General features: G+C 44.7%; 1 pseudogene across 1 annotated transcript; it reads left to right on the top strand.

Annotated features, from left to right (window-relative positions):
• Positions 1-11,797: 11,797 nt before the first annotated feature.
• On the top strand, positions 11,798-13,499 carry LOC306919557 (endoplasmic reticulum chaperone BiP-like; annotated as a pseudogene). The gene has a single exon. The product of its transcript is annotated as an endoplasmic reticulum chaperone BiP-like (transcript).
• The last annotated feature ends 4,547 nt before the right edge of the window (positions 13,500-18,046 follow it).

The following is an 18,046-nucleotide window of genomic DNA, read 5'->3' as shown; positions in this document are numbered from 1 at the left end:
TCTACATCTACACGTTGTGAGCTTGTAGATCAGCTATTTGAACTATTTTAAAAGGTTTTTTAAAATAGTAAAAAATGGCAAATAAGTTTAGGGATAAGGGTTAAGGGGTGGTACAAGATATAGCCCCACCATGAGTCTTTACGTAAAAGTATGTGAACATCTCAAATGCAGTCCCTGTCCCACCCACCAATCGGCAGCCATGTTTTCTAAAGCACAGCAATGGACCTGAATACCTCTTAATGAACTGTAAAGTTCACTGTTGACTTGCAACAGTGTTGAACGCTGTACTCCGTGTACTGTAACTGTATGATTTACATGTTATCAATGAAAGAAAAACCTGCAAGAAAAGTTGCAGGTTTAAAACACAATAAGGCGGGTAACAGTAAAAACAGTAAAAACCCTTCTCTTGACCCAAGTTGACCGTGTTATTATTTTTTATAATGTTTTATGTTGCTCACTGCTTTTTCAACATTTTTCAAATGTTTTTATGCAACTAAAGCTTCATGTTAAAATTTAAAATGTGTTTTTCTTTTTTTTTACATGTTTGATATGTAGGTGTGCGAATGTTTTGAACTATTATGTTAACATTAAAATTCAATAAAGTTGAAACTCCTTGAGTAAAATGAAGTGTTCCATCTCGTAACTGTGTTGTGTGTGAAGTACAGGAAGTTGTCACCGGTTACCATGAACACAAACCAAGGATTCGTCCGAAATCAGTGGCTGCGTCCGAATTCATAGTCCCTACTACCTACTCCCTACTCCCCAGTGATGATATCGGACAGTAGGCTACTCGTGAACTCAATACTGCCACCATCTGACACAGTCAGGTTATTCCCTCCCCAATGATTGTGGATTGCAAATTATTCTAAACACATAATGATGGAGCTTTTATGCATTTGTCGCAATTCTAGAAATAGAATGTTATTTAAATAGATATATTTTTTTTATTCATGGATGAATGAAGGAATGAATGAATGAATAGGTTAATGACAATATGTTTGCAGGCATTTAGGCCTATGTTCGTGTTATGATTTTGTACAAAACGGGCCACTCCTGAAGACTTTGGAAGGCAATCTTAGCCAATCAGTGTAGAATCTGAGAAGACTCGTCTTGATCACATGACTACAGAGATCATGTATACCGATTTGCATGAGATTTGGATGAAATCTGTGCGACTAATATAAACAATGTGTTTTGCAGAAATCGGCCTCATGGTGGCGCTATAACCGGCAGATGTGGAGGCATGCAGGGAAAATGTTTTTCCATGGCCTCTAGGGAGTGCGCATACAAAGTTGTACACAGATCGATGCAGTTATAGGTGAAAACAGGAATTGCCCTGTTATAGCGCCACCATGAGGCTGGTTTTGAAAAGAAATTGTGTCAGCCTAGTGGAAATGTGGAAATGTGCGTGTATAATTTCACGGAAATTGCACACTGTGTTTGTGATTTGTGGCATTTTGTTCGAAACGGACCAATCATGTGAGCTTTGGAAGCAAATCTTAGCCAATCAGGAAGGAAGATGGGAAATGGTGCAGATCCGTGTTGATCACATGACTATGGAGATAGTGTATACCGAATTGTGTGATGTATGGATAAAATTTGTACGAGTAATCTACAGAAATGTGTTTTGCCTCAATCAGCCTCATGGTGGTGCTATAACAGGCCGTTGAGGAATATTTGGGGCAGAAGTTCGTCGTTGGCATCCAGAGAGTGTGTGTGCAAAGTTTGGCATGGATCGGGCCAACGGTGCCGGAGATTAGCTGGTAACAGACGGACGGAAGGAAGGAAGGAAGGAAGGACGGACGGACGGACGGACGGACGGACGGACAGAACGGATGGACGGACGGACGCACACACACACACACACACACACACACGGACGGAGTGCAAAACATAGTCTCTCCCCATGCCTTCGGCCTGGTGGAGACAATAAATTAATGCAACATAACTTGTTCAGATTTATAGCTATCCACGATTTAACTTGCTAAGATGATAGCATCATGGTCCATAGCTACGCCTACTGAAAGGCCACAACTGCACATAGAGTATGTCTTTACTCAAACTGTCTAAATAATATAACTCAGGTGTCTTTTATACTTTTATTGTCGTTTAACAAACATACATTTAAACACATGAACTATTTATCTAGGGTTGGTTTAAGGGTTAGTTTTAACCCAGTTTAGGTTAGACGTTTAGTTAGTTTTAACTAGTTGGTTAGTTAGGTAAAAAACCTGCATAAATGAGACAATATACATAGCATTCGTCAATTACAGGCAGGTTACAACACATGGATAACACATTATTCATTGATTATTTATAGTTTGCATTGTATCAATAATTACCATTGGTCTAATGTGAGTTGTTTTTCTTCATGTCCATGTGGTTACATGAGGTGTGGATTCTTCTTAGTTGGCTTGAATCTGACTTATTGAAACTGGCGCCAGGCCATTTAAACCCTCTGTTTCCTTAGACCTGCCCTGTGGGCAGGTTCACATCAGCTAACATTCAATTGGCTGCTGGGCACTGTGGCAACAGTCCTTAACCTTACTATTGGTTGAGAGATCAGGAAGTACATTTCCCACTGACATGTGCTAGCCATGTCTGGCATGGGAGAAGCATGCTGGAGGGAGAAGTGGTTGAGGAACTCTTGTTTACACAACTGCTGGCTATTCACCTCTTATCAGAGCTCCCCCGCTATGCTCTGGCCTGTTTCTGACATTCCCTTAGAGGGAGACGGAGGTGTCACATTTCACACCTTCCTGTTAACTTAGCCTGCTTTGGGGTGAAAGGCTCTCCGACCATAGTTATAGTACTAAAATTATTGAAGTTTACACAGTGCATATTTATTAATAGAAACCAAACGCTGATTACCATATCCAGCGGAACACCTCCCGCCAAAACTAATCTATAACTTATAGAGTGGTTTTCCGATATCCGTTATGCCGGTTTGGTTCAACACATAATTGACCATATGTGCCGGGAGAGGGTTCGATAAACACAAAGCCATTTTCACCTGGTTGAAAGCCAGGAGGAAAATGGGAATCACCCCTGAATCAAATGACATTTCAGCTTGCTTGGAATCAGAGGCTGGAATAGACATTGACTTTGGAGTAGTTATACTATGATTATCTTAACATGCCTTTGAACTGACTGGTTAAGGAATTATAATATTGTTCTTTGTTTTATCTTTTCAGAATTAGTTACTCATTCTAAGGTTCCTGTTTGTTTCCTTACTTATAATTCTGTTTAATTTGATTCCACTTTGTTCAAACAAATCCCTTGACTTGTGATATCTTCGTGGATCACTACTTAATTTGTTACATTTTAGAAGCAGGTTGGTTCCTGCCATTTATTACCCCTCATAAACTTGCTTGGTCCTGAGCAGATTGGAGATAAGATTTCACCAGGGTTCTGGTTTACTTTACTGTCTTTTTCGTAAAAGCCCTTGGATTTTGTGTGTTTAGTAACTAATGTGTAATTTAGCATGGCACTTTTATTACCTTCAGGATTTTTTAGGCAATTATTTCAAACTGGCCTGCAATTTAACAAAGTCATTACATTTCAAAAGTGTTACTACACACTATTTTGTCCCTGTCATTGACATGGGCTGTCAGTTTGTGTGTGGCAACTAAGTAAGTGTCACGTTTCACAAGGGTTCTGGTTTACTTTACTGTCTTTTTCGTAAAAGCCCTTGGATTTTGTGTGTTTAGTAACTAATGTGTAATTTAGCATGGCACTTCACTGGCCTGCAAACTTAACAAAGTCATCACATTTCAAACATTGATACATTTGCCCCTGTCATTGACATGGGCTGTTGTTCGTGTGCGTGGCAACTAGTAAGTGTCACGATTCACACCTTCCACCCAGGCTTTTCCCTTGCTGGAAAGGAAGGATTAACATTATTTTATACCACACATTAATTTACCATTTTACCCTAGTTATGAGTTACTTTATACTTTCTGGTTTGTACTCGTTAACCGGGGAATGTTTATGTATTCTGTAATGTTAACTTGTATCACACAATAATAATCACACAATACACTTTTTGTTAAAAACACACATGAAGTTGTCACTGTCATTCTCTGCCTTGGTGACAGCCTGGAGGTCTCCCTCCCTGTGTGGGGGGGGGAAGCATGTGTGTGTGTGTGTGTGTGTGTGTGTGTGTGTGTGTGTGTGTGTGTGTGTGTGTGTGCGCGTGTGCGCGTGCGCGCACGCTCAATTGTGCCAACATTCCTCCTGGCGGTCATCCTTTTGGGCCCGCCGGTGTTGGGGGGGATTGGTGCGCGTCCTGGCCCCCCTCCCTGTGTTAGGGGGGGGGGGAGGCATGTGTGTGTGCGTTCGTCATTCATGACGTAATTCGCAGACATTGCACAATTTCATCTTAACTTTCCCTCTGCCATCGGTGCCATCGGCAGGTTTTATTGTGACCTTACCGATGGCTGCAGGGCTTGTGATGGAGAGCGCTGCTTTGCAAAGCTTTCCCCAGCTTCCACGTGGTTTGGCTGTGGGCGGTCCCCCCAGCTGACCACCTTTACCCTCGCCGGACGGGAGGGGATACGTTGTGGTCGCTGTTGTGGGGTGGACTACTGCAGTGGTTGCTGGCATGGGTAGGCATAGCAGGGCGATCGTCGCAGACTCCGCCCTGGTGAAACTCAAGGGCTTATGCCTTGACAGGGTGGATTCTGTGGGTGTCAGGCCGCTGCTTGCACTGGTGGAGGACGGTTTCGTCTCACCTAGGTCTGCCGCTCTGATGTCATCTCGCCCTTCCGAGGCGAGGGATTGCTGTGGCGTGTGCCACTGTTCTGTGGCGGTCGACTTCCTGTTGTCTCCCGCGACGGACGCCGTGACAGCGTGCGCTGTGCTGGCCCCGGCAGCTCTCTGGGTGGTTACTTCCTTTGGACTCACCCTGGCCTCCGGTGCTGGTTCTGCTGACTTGGCGTCAGGTGCCGGCTCCGCTGGGCCTCGTGGCACCGTGTTGGGACGCGCCTGGTCGATGCGCACTGACGTAGTGGCTGTCGGCGCCTCATTTCCCACGTCGGACACTGGGCCCGTCGCTTGCACGGCTGTTGAGGGCGCCCGGCTGGTGTCCACTGTGTGGCCACTGCAGGCTTCATGCTCCTCCGGTGCTGCTGACCTGGCGTAGTCTTCTGGTAGGACACAGCAGGTTCCCTGCCGTTCTGGTGTCCCGTTGAGAGCCTGGTTCTCCCCCGCTGACTTAGTGGCAAGCCCCCCTGGGGCTCGCTGGGTGACGTCATCTGTTGGTAGGACACAGCAGGTTCCCTGCTGTTCTGGTGTCGCTTTGGGGGGAGCTTGGTTGTCCTCCGCTGACGTAGTGGCGAGCCCCCCTGGGGCTCGCTGGGTGACGTCATCTGTTGGTAGGACACAGCAGGTTCCCTGCTGTTCTGGTGTCGCTTTGGGGGGAGCTTGGTTGTCCTCCGCTGACGTAGTGGCAAGCCCCCCTGGGGCTCGCGAGGTGACGTCTGCTGTTGGGGTTGGAGGGCGGACCGGTTCCTGCCGCCCCCCTGCCGTTTCTTCCCCCATCGAGGTGACGTCATCTGTTGGGGTTAGAGGGCGGTCAGGCGTCTGTCGCCCCCCGTCCGTTTCCTCCCCCGCTGGTCCGGAGGTGACGTCTCCGGTGTCGTCTTCCTTGACCCCGCTGACCTCCTCCTCCGCTGCTGTGACCTGGATCTTTTGTGTTAGTGACCCTATTTTTATCGGCCCTAGATCGTGGTCAGCCTGAGCGGCTTGCAGGTTAAGCCTGTCTCTTCCTCGGACAAGCTTTTTATAGTCAGAGAGCATTTGAATTGACCTTTTCGGACTTATTAAGGATTTGGTGTCCTGTAATATTAAATTCAAAACATTGAGAGCTCTCTCTAACTCTGTTGATGCCATTGGTCCGGAACAAAGCAATACATACGCTCTGTCAATTAACTGGGCCCATTCTGGCCTTAGTTCTACCCAGACGGCAGTTACCAATAACTGCCTCATGTCATGGTATCTCTTTACACAGACCTGAAGGTCCCCTTCCATTTGCAAAGAATATTCTGTTAAACCAGTTTCTTTTAACATTTCGGAATAATCTGTAGAAGTGTCCACTACATTCTCGAAAGCCGTTTTAAGATTAACAAATGCATTTGCTTTTCTGATGACGGCAGTATTTTGTGACAGACACCCTTCACATTCAGTTGCTAAATAATCAAATATTGAGAGTGCCTGCTCGCCTTTAACTTTTAACTCGTTGATTAATAAATCAGCCATCTTTGCATCACCTATCAAATTTATTATTTGAATCTCTGGGATCTTAGCAAGTGCTATTATTATCACGGTTTTATAGTTTTATAGCATTGACACCGGGGATTTAGCCAGTTTAGCGTTTACAGTATTTTTCCTTCTGTTACGGTTCTGGTCTAATTTAAGCTGGGAATTATAGTTAAAAGTGGTTTCACATTTCATTGCTAATAATACCTGCCTCCCTTATTTTACTCAATTAGTTTTAGCCTTAGTGGTCTGTGTCATTCCCTGACTGCATGCATCCTTTGGTGCTGCAATTAGCATTTGGGTTGTCTTTACGACCTTCCCCCACCCCTGCTGATAACAGGAGTTGAGAGTGGACACTATCTTGAGCCCTGTTGTTTTGCCAAACTCTACCTTCCCCCGCACTTATGGCTAGGATGGAGAGTCTTCTAGAGAGTGAAGCAACACAGCATGACTATTCTACAGTGTCAGTTTAGGGGCCATTTTAAGTTACCATTAGGCCCTGTCTGCCTGTTTACTCTGCCCTTCCCCCGCATTTATGGCTAGGTTAGAAGTATCAGAGTAGAGGCAAGTTGCCCTGTTGTCGCCTATCTCATCACTGCCCCTCCCCCGCCTATGGCTGGGTGGTAGTCACAGTGTGGAAGGCCAGACAAAAGGCTAATGGTTTTAGCAAATTAGCTTTGCTCTGGCGGCCATTTTCCCCTGGTTGAAAGCCAGGAGGAAACTGGGAACAATAATGGCCCAGCTCTTAGTTACAATAATCACTCCTGAACCAACGACATTCAGCTTGCTTGGAATCAGAGGCTGGAATAGACATTGACTCTGGAGTAGCTATTAAAACCCAGAACTTGGATCACATTGTCGCCTGTGTTTAGGTTAGCAACCGTTTAGCTTTACAGTAACGCTTTTTATCCTACGGTTTGCTGGCTTCTTCAGAGCTCTGTGCTAAACTGGATTTTTAGCTGGTACTGTTTTACGCTGGAGTTACTTTGATTGTACATTTTACAAGGCCTGTGGTTAGTACATCAGGCTATTTACCATCTACGCTTGAGACTTTTGAGTCTAGCCGTGGCATCTATTAACCGTGCTTTGAACTATTTAGTTACCAGGCTATTTTAGTTACAAGGCTACTGGTTTAATTGTTAGTAAAGTTAACCGCGATTATGACAATAATCGCACCGTATGGTTTTTTACTGTTCAGATTTATAGCTATCCACGATTTAACTTGCTAAGATGATAGCATCATGGTCCATAGCTACGCCTACTGAAAGGCCACAACTGCACATAGAGTATGTCTTTACTCAAACTGTCTAAATAATATAACTCAGGTGTCTTTTATACTTTTATTGTCGTTTAACAAACATACATTTAAACACATGAACTATTTATCTAGGGTTGGTTTAAGGGTTAGTTTTAACCCAGTTTAGGTTAGACGTTTAGTTAGTTTTAACTAGTTGGTTAGTTAGGTAAAAAACCTGCATAAATGAGACAATATACATAGCATTCGTCAATTACAGGCAGGTTACAACACATGGATAACACATTATTCATTGATTATTTATAGTTTGCATTGTATCAATAATTACCATTGGTCTAATGTGAGTTGTTTTTCTTCATGTCCATGTGGTTACATGAGGTGTGGATTCTTCTTAGTTGGCTTGAATCTGACTTATTGAAACTGGCGCCAGGCCATTTAAACCCTCTGTTTCCTTAGACCTGCCCTGTGGGCAGGTTCACATCAGCTAACATTCAATTGGCTGCTGGGCACTGTGGCAACAGTCCTTAACCTTACTATTGGTTGAGAGATCAGGAAGTACATTTCCCACTGACATGTGCTAGCCATGTCTGGCATGGGAGAAGCATGCTGGAGGGAGAAGTGGTTGAGGAACTCTTGTTTACACAACTGCTGGCTATTCACCTCTTATCAGAGCTCCCCCGCTATGCTCTGGCCTGTTTCTGACATTCCCTTAGAGGGAGACGGAGGTGTCACATTTCACACCTTCCTGTTAACTTAGCCTGCTTTGGGGTGAAAGGCTCTCCGACCATAGTTATAGTACTAAAATTATTGAAGTTTACACAGTGCATATTTATTAATAGAAACCAAACGCTGATTACCATATCCAGCGGAACATAACTGATTCCTCTCCTCTCCCACCGCACCATATTATCCAGCAATATGAAAACAGTGTACCACCTTGACAATATTCTTTTGACAATGAAAACATCATGACATCATTGAATAGCATTTATAACCACATGAACCCCCACTATATGCCTCTTCTGGCCGGTACCAGGTCATCTCGCCCCTTTTCCAACTCGCCCTGGCGAAAAGTGAAGACGGCTCGCCACAGAATTTCGAAAAGTGAAGACGGCTCGCCCCGAGCCGTGGAGAGCCCGCCCCCAAAGCGTGGACAGCTCGCCCCAACTCACGGATATCTCGCCCCAACGCACAGATATCTCGCCCGTGTTTATTTCATGTTTATTTTACAGCGTGGATATCTCGCCCCAACTCATGGATATCTCGCCCCGCGCCGTGTTTATTTTACCTTATTTCTCATATTAGAACATTGTTTGTCAAAGGAGAACATTTAGAACCAGTTAGTACCAGTTTGTGTTGGTCAAATGAAAATTATGCATGGATAATGAATGGCTTACTCCCCTCCATTGTTCTGGAAATTCCATTCCAAGTACAGTACTTGAAATTCCATTCTGGAAAGGTGTTCCATTCCTCCATTACTGGAGGGCCCCCTCCACTCTCACTATAACTAGACATACATACCTCCCCCCCCCCCCCCCCCCCCCTCTCCCTCTCCCTCTCTCTCTCTCTCTCTCTCTCCCTCTCTCTCTCTCTCTGTTTAAAAGTAGTGGACCATGACAGCTTAAACACAACTCTTCTTTACTTTCAAAACTCAGAGTCATAATAACAACTGCAAAGCAACATCATCACACATCATGTTGTATGTCAAGACTGAAGTAGTCGATCCCAGATAATCCCCCCAATCATCACAAACAACACAGGAATATGCAAGAGCGCAGCACAATCAAACAGCTGTCAGTGAGACATAACAGCTGTTACCTCGAAAATACGGGGCTACTTGGGGCGACTTTTGGGGGCGACTTCTCTGGCCTAGCCTACTCTCAAAGGGAATACCAAACGACTCGCCCCTTTACCAACTCGCCCCCGCGATTTTTTTTTAATGTAGTTAACAGTTAATTTAGTATTACCCTCCCTCTCTGAAATCTAAAATAATCTTGTAGGCATATACAGATTTATGTGATTGTATAGTAGTCGATCTCTATACTATAAAATTAAGAAAGAACAACATGTCAATTTCTTCCATGTAGCCCATGTTTTGTAATGGCATCATCATGCTATTATGCCCGTGGATATACAGAGTGAACTTAACAATGATAAATGAATATGATGATGATACCTAAATAATCACCAACATATATTATGTTTGTTATGTACAGCTAGGTAGAGTAGTGGGGCGAGATGGAAAAGGGGCGACCGTACCTGCAAAGGCACCCCCTATGTTGACTTTGGTTGCGTATAGTTACGTCACGTGCCTATATCGCCCTGTCCGGAAAGGAAGGGAAATAACTGTTATAGCCTACTTATTGCCCACCTCAAGCCTACCGGGAACCACGGGAACCTGGAAGGAGAGGAAGAGGATAGACTTTATGTTGCCTGAGTGCCTCTATGTGAATGCCTCTTAATTCACCCTTTTGTTGTCAATTCACTTCTAAATAAACCCAGGCTACAAAGAATACGAGACTGCTCGCCCCTTTACCAACTCGCCCCGGGCGTACAGCCGGCGGAACAGCGCGGCCTGGTATTCCTAAAGTAATCTAAGTAAATGATGCTTAAACGGTTAAACCTAACCTTATTCCTAACCTCAACCTCAGTAAAACGATGCCTAAACCTAACCCTATTCTTAAACTTAACCCCAGTAAAACTATGCCTAACCCTAAACTTATTCCTAACCTTATTCTCAGTAAAACAAAATAAAGAATACAAGAACCGCCGCACCGAGCTGTCGGCGTGAGGCCCGCGGAAAAAAGCTGGGGCGAGTTGGAAAAGGGGCGAGTGGACCTGTTACCGCTACAAATACCCAGTAGCACTGCCTCTGTGTCTTGGTTTTGTGATCAAAGTGCGACAGTATATTAATGACATAGTTCAATGTTGAAAATGAGTGGCATTCCCTTTTAACCACTTACAAACTGCTGGCCGGAGGATACATGTTGGATAGTTATCTTTTGGATTGTGAGATGTGTTCGTTGATATTTTAAACATGCATATGTGTTCGTTGATATTTTAAACATGCATATGTGTTCGTTGATATTTTAAACATGCATATGTGTTCGTTGATATTTTAAACATGCATATGTGTTCGTTGATATTTTAAACATGCATATGTGTTCGTTGATATTTTAAACATGCATATGTGTTCGTTGATATTTTAAACATGCATATGTGTTCGTTGATATTTTAAACATGCATATGTGTTCGTTGATATTTTAAACATGCATATGTGTTCGTTGATATTTTAAACATGCATATGTGTTTGTTGATATTTTAAACATGCATATGTGTTCGTTGATATTTTAAACATGCATATGTGTTCGTTGATATTTTAAACATGCATATGTGTTCGTTGATATTTTAAACATGCATATGTGTTCGTTGATATTTTAAACATGCATATGTGTTCGTTGATATTTTAAACATGTATACTGATGTGTTCGTTGATATTTATATGTATACTGCTCCTCAAAAAAAATATTGTGTAAAAGTTAATTTTCTATTATGATATTTTACAGCACTGTGTGCTTCCGTATGTTGACAAGCTTTATGTTGACGCTGATCATCCTTGACTTGGCACCTGCCCACGGAGCCAAAACTACTAGTAACTGGTGTACAGCCAACTGGCCTGACCTGAACCCCACAGAGAATCTAGGTTGTATTGTCATACAAGTGAGACATACAAGACTGAACAATACAAATACATTTATGGTTGTTATCAAAGCAAACCTGGGCTTCCATAACACCTCAACAGTGACAAAGGCTGATCAAACACCTCCATGCCACGCCCCATTGATGAAATGATTTGCTCAAAAGTAGCCCAGACCAAGTACTGCATAGCCATACATTAATATATAGCCTAGTAGCCAAAAAGTGAACCCGGACATGTTGAGTACACCAACGTTTTATGTTAGAAATGTTTAGTATGGGTCCCAAGCATGTAGAAACTGCCGGATGCTAACTTGCATATGTTGAGCAATTTTCCTAATTGGCATAATATGTGACCATACCATTAACAACCTATAGAAGGCAAAATATTCAAAATGTCATCATGCTTTATCTAGCATGTGGTGTGTCAAACTAGGGGGTTTTCATGATGCTGAATCCATTCCAAGCATTCGTTTTGCAAAAAAAACACTCATTGGGCTTAAAACGGCCATGCCCACTTGCCCAAATGTGCTGACATCATCCATTTGTGATGACGGCATTGGCCGTTTTTAGCCCAATGAGCGCATCACCTCATCCTACGTGGCCTTCACGGCTGAGGGCGAGCGCTTGATTGGTGACGCTGCCAAGAACCAGATGACCTCCAACCCTGAGAACACAATCTTTGACACAAAGAGGTTCATCGGCCTATCCTGGAGTGATCCCTCTGTGCAGAAGGACCTTTACTCCAGAGGAAATCTCTGCGATGGTGCTGACTAAGATGAAGGAGACCGCAGAGGCTTACCTGGGAAAGAAGGTCACACATGCCGTGGTCACCGTACCTGCCTATTTCAATGACGCACAGCGCCAGGCCACGAAGGACGCCGGCGTCATTGCCGGACTGAATGTCATAAGGATCATTAACGAGCCGACCACCGCCGCCATCGCCTACGGTCTCGACAAGAAGGAGGGAGAGAAGAACATCGTAGCGTTCGACCTCGGTGGCGGCACCTTTGACGTTTCCCTCCTCACCATCGATAACGGTGTGTTCGAAGTAGTCGCCACCAGCGGTGACACTCACCTGGGAGGTGAAGACTTTGACCAGGCCGTCATGGAGCACTTCATCAAGCTCTACAAGAAGAAGACCGGCAAGGCCGTGCGCAAGGACAACCGTGCCGTCCAAAAGCTGCGTTGTGAGGTCGAGAGGGCCAAGAGGACCCTGTCCTCTCAGCACCAAGCCCGTGTGGAGATCGAGTCCTTCTTTGATGGCGGGGACTTCTCCGAGACCCTAACCCGTGCCAAGTTTGAGGAGCTCAACATGGACCTGTTCCGTTCCACAATGAAGCCTGTTCAAAAAGTGTTGAAAGACGCTAAGATGGAGAAGTCTGACATCGATGAGATCGTCTTGGTTGGAGGCTCCACCAGAATCCCTAAAATCCAGCAGCTGGTGAAGGAGTTCTTCAACGGAAAAGAGCCTTCCAGAGGCATCAACCCTGACGAGGCTGTGGCTTACGGAGCTGCCGTGCAAGCTGGAGTGCTGTCTGGAGAGGAGGACACCGGCGACGTGGTTCTTCTTGATGTTTGCCCCCTGACTCTCGGCATCGAGACCGTCGGAGGAGTAATGACAAAGCTGATCCCCAGGAACACTGTGGTGCCCACAAAGAAATCACAGACCTTCTCTACCGCCTCTCACAATCAGGCCGTTGTCACGGTCAACGTCTACAAGGGCGAACGTTCCCTGACCAAGGACAACCACTTGCTGGGCAGCTTTGGTCTGACCGACATCCCTCCTGCACCGCGCGGTGTCCCCCAGATCGAGGTCACCTTCGAGATAGACGTCAATGGCATCCTGCGTGTCTCTGCGGAGGACAAGGCCACGGGCAACAAGAACAAGATCACCATCACCAATGAGCAGAACCGCCTGACGCCCGAGGACATCAAGCGCATGGTGGACGAGGCAGAGCAGTTTGCCGACGAGGACCTGAAGCTGAAGGAGCGCATCGACGCCCGCAACGACCTGGAGGGTTATGCCTACACCCTGAGCGCCCAGATCGGCGACAAGGAGAAGCTCGGTGGAAAGTTGTCAGATGAGGAGAAGGAAGTCATCGAGAAAGCCGTGGCGGATAAAATCAAGTGGATGGAATCTCACCCGGACGCCGGCCTGGATGACTTCCAGGCCAAGAAGAAGGAACTGGAAGAAGTGGTTCAGCCCATTGTTCAAAAGCTTTATGACGGAGCAGCTGGCACCCAACCTGACAGTGGAGAGGGCGAGCAGGAAAATAAGTCATTATAATTATGAAATGGATGAGTTTTAGGCATTAGTGGCACTGTAAATAATGAGGGTTTGATTTGTTGGCGGCCTTCTCTTAACACTAGCATGTCTGAACTCAACTCGCCTACTACTCTGACGGCTAACGGTCATGATGACGGTGCAATTCCATTGGCCACTCTCTCCCTGCATCTCTTCTAATGCTCTTCACACCTCTCGACTTGCCATTGTCTTTCTAAAAGTCACATTCCAACTAATTCAAGGCAGCAGTTTCAACTCGACAGGACAACTCAAGTTATTTTTTCTTTATAGTGACGGTGTGAGCGCTATATTGAATACCCTTGCGCAGCAAACACTGTCCGCCTTTGTATTGAGCCAATAAAATAGGCTACCACACGCTATTGTAACAGCCAGAGCCAGGCACATTGCTCAGAGTCAGACGAAATACGACATTAGTTAATATATTGTCATTTTTATATAGAGGGGGAAACATTATAGGCTACACATGTGTTATCGATGTAATTAATATATATTTGATTGATTGTGCCAAAAGGAAAGAGCCGTGCGTGCGTGCAAATCAGTTCCACTGGTCGCTTGCAGAAAAATTTACAGACAAAGGATGGACGGACAGAACTAACTGTTATCTTTTGACTGACAAAACATTTAGACGTTCGGGAGGTCTATCGCGTTGGAATTATTTCAAACACTGTCATTTTTATTTGGAATCGCATCGGCAAGCATTCTCGCTCCAAGGAAAGGAGGTTTCGGTCGGGTCAAACCGACCATGCACAGCTCGTAGTCAAGATGCTATAAACCTTATTATTCCAACGTTTCGGCAAACAGGTTGCCTTCTGCAGGATATATTGAAAACAGCCTGAAATTTAAAAAAAAAACATGATCCGGATTAGAACGAGCTGGCGATATTTATATGCCAGAATAGGCTGTGGAACAATCCACATCAGCAGGCTATAATGCCGGTTTTAGCGTGCCCTCCGAACAATAAAGTCAGGCATTTAATTATTTCTGCAAACCGCATATAACAAATAGCCTATAACCTCTAAAACAACATTTAGTCTACATGTTGTGAATAGGCTACATTCGTAATGTAAGTTTGCCTTTGCCTACATGTGGAAGTAGTTTGAATGCAAATGACCCATTTAGCTTGAACAATGGTTCTCCAGTCGGGAGGGAGGTTGCTTGCGGGGGGAGAGCGTAAATAAAGGGTAAATAAAAAATGGCGGCTTGTAATTTTGGATTCAGATTGTATTGTATTGTTTGTATTGTTTTGCATTCACTATTTATATCGATGTGACTTTGTGTCCCCATATCCAGTCCGTTAGAATGGTATACTCCAGGTCTCCAGCAACCAGTGGTTTCTGCTTCTGGTCGACACAATAACAGTGCTGCAGTGCACTGGGGGGGAGGAGAGACCGGGGCTGACGGACAGATCGGTGAACCAATCCAGGGTGTGCGCAAATCTGAGCCGCGGCCCTCCCATCTAGGCCAGAAATGTCTAGTGTTAGCTCAGGCTAATCGAATGGCAATGTGGAAAATGACCCAGAACATAAAATGGGTATGCCAACTTCAACAGATACAGTTAAGCACAGAGCCTATAAACCATTGCTTGTCCCCCCCCCCCCCCCAGATCTTGGCTGACAGAGGCTTCCTGCTGCGGGATGACTTTGCTGTGCTGGGAGCACATCTGCTAACCCCTTCCTTCACCCAGGGCCGTAAGCAACTCTCTGGCAAAGAAGTGGAAGAGTCAATTAAGAGTCAAGTCAAATGTTCGGATTCACATAATTGGTATGTAAATGCCAATCATTTATTGCCTGTATGCTCAAAACTTTTTCAGAGCCAAAATTGTTTGACAGCAGAACTTTTAACTATAACTAAAGAATACATCGCATGGATGCAAAAGAAAGAAAGAAACTGAACAGAAAAATGCTGCTTGCTGTATGCATGGCAAGTTTTGCTGCAATATATTTTGTTGTACTTAAATTAATGTATCACTCTACTCTTTCATTTCTGAACAGAACGGGTGATTGGTGTCCTGAAAGGCCGGTTCAGAATTCTGGATGGCCCACTTTCACTTCGCCTTGTGAAGACCCTGAAAGAGGAGAAGGACGGACAGTGTGGTGCATTCATTTTAAGAAAATGTTTGAGGTTTATTTTGAGTTGAGGTTAAACATTTCCGTTGCTACTGTACCAGGTTACTAAAATGATTTACAGACATCTAAATACATGTGTCGGCTTCACTGCCTGAGTGCTGTCTCCTATGAAGGAAAATATATGTAGCAGATTTTTGTATTAGTTCTTTCACACACACACACACACACACACACACACACACACACACACACACACACCAACTGAAATGTTCTGTTCAATAAAGGTTTTCATTTGAAGTACATGCATATTACAGTTTTTACATTTAGCACTTTGGTGAAAGTTTTATTACACAGTCAATTCATTGTATATTGGTCATACTTTTGCCTCCCGGCATCTTGTCCTAAGCTCTGGGTAGATGTGTGAATGAAGTTTGCTCAATGCTGTTGTGAGGAAGACATCATCTCTCTTTACCCGGAAGATGACAGCCATCTGTGGATGTCCAGGTGACAAAATCACAGTATTTTGTCTGACAGACAAACATCTGCATCTGAGTCTTTGGGTGAAAAAAAAGAATAATAAAAAAAAAAGAAAAAAAATCGTAGAGTGTGCGGAGTGTAGGGGGGATAATGATTGTGGGGGGGTTCACAACTGGGGTCACAGCAGGCTGATAAAAATCATGGGCATGCTTGGCAAAACTACTGGTTTTTCACCACTTGCTGCAAGCAGTCCAAGGAGTATACTCTCTTCTTTCAGAGTAGAATGTGGGGGCAGGATTTTCTTTTTTTCCTTTGAGTTTTTCTTTTGCCGCACTGCTATATAAGATTACGTCCTTAATTGGGACAGCCTCTACATTTTTTACATGGACATTGTTCCATTCACAAGCAATGCTTGTGCATGCCACAGCAGTGAGGGCACCTACATGTGAGCAGGTCTCACCAAGACTGAAAATCAAGGAAAATAATTGCTTTAAGAACCATCCACAGAACAGTGAAATTAAATTAATAACATACTCTGAAACATAACAGGAGGTTATATATTCTCAATGACAACCTAGTCCAATACAATCAAAAGTAAAAGGTTACCTACTTTCTAGTCCTTCAACATGTGCAACATTAGCTCAGAGGTAGGGATTGGTGCAGGGGAGGTTCTCTGGAAGAGTAGCCTGGAATATCCTGGTCCTCTTCACAAACAGCTCCTGCAATCACATACACAGGTAGGCCAGTACAACGGTTCCAACATCTCCTATTAAGCAAACGGCTCTGGTAGACAGGTATGTGAGCGAGTACTGCATCAGAAGGTTACTTACAGCGGCGGCCGGCATCAGAACCGGCCACCTACGCTGACACGTAAGCAGCACTCGCTCCCTCTCTCCAGCCTCGTCCGTCTGGGTCGTCTCTCTCGGTCCCCTGCTGCATTCTGTGGGTCTCTCTCATGTTCTCCGGACAGCCCCCCCATGGGCAAGGCCAAGCCGGGCACACACCAGCCAGGGGCCGCGGTCGTGGCGCTTACAGTGTCGAAGGCATGGCTCTCATGGCACTTACAACCCATCTGTGGTCGACGAACATGGCTACCGCTGGCCCCCAGCTGGGGTGTCCTGGCCCTAGCCCATGGAGCTGCCCCCATTCCTCCTTCTCCCAACACAGCCTTCTCCTTCCTCAGTTTTCTCTCTTTTTTTCTAAACACTCTTGTCTTCTTATATAGGGCTCCTGGTTGACCACACCCAACCCAGGTGCAGGTCCTTAAAGCTGCAGGTCCTTGATTAGTTCATGGGTTAGTGGCAGTCAGTGGAAACATAGGTTATATAAATCATGCAACTCAAATCATGCAACAAAACACAAATAAATAAGCAAAACAATAAAGTAAAATCACTCGACAATAATCTCACTCTACAGCAACTTAAAGAAAACATTTCAAACAAACATACAAAAGGATAACACAGCAAAAGCACAAATATCACAATAAACCAAACACATCTACATTTCCACCGGCTCACATCCCCCCACACTGAATGGTTGGCAGTCCCTGCAACCCTGAGTCCATTCCTCCCAAACCACTGTAGCTCAATTGCTAGCACCCACCACACAAGGGTACTAGCAAAATGGCCAGTTCGGACCCCAGCAACCCTTGCATTTGTTCTTTCCATTCTGAATATTTTACATCACCATCTGGTCCTTTAAAATGTAGGCAGCCACGGGGCACCCGGATACACAGGCATCATCATCATTAAAGAAAATAACCCAAAAACAAAAAACAAACGAATATCTAACAAAGTTCAGTCCTTCCTGTTTCAAATGCTCTTAAATACCTGGTCCTGCCGCGCTACGTCAATTTGTGACGTGTGGCCGATTAAGTCACAAGAAACTATTAATAAAGTGCACTGTTTTAAAGTGCGGGTGCATATTCACTGTGATACTCTATAAAAACTCTGTAGCCGAACTACGCCACCTTTGAGAGGTCTGGTC

The sequence above is a fragment of the Electrona antarctica genome (genome assembly GCF_951216825.1).
Source record: "Electrona antarctica genome assembly, contig: scaffold_26, whole genome shotgun sequence".
NCBI lineage: Eukaryota > Metazoa > Chordata > Actinopteri > Myctophiformes > Myctophidae > Electrona > Electrona antarctica.
Note: the sequence above shows the minus strand (reverse complement) of the source record. Positions and strands in the feature narration are given on the sequence as shown.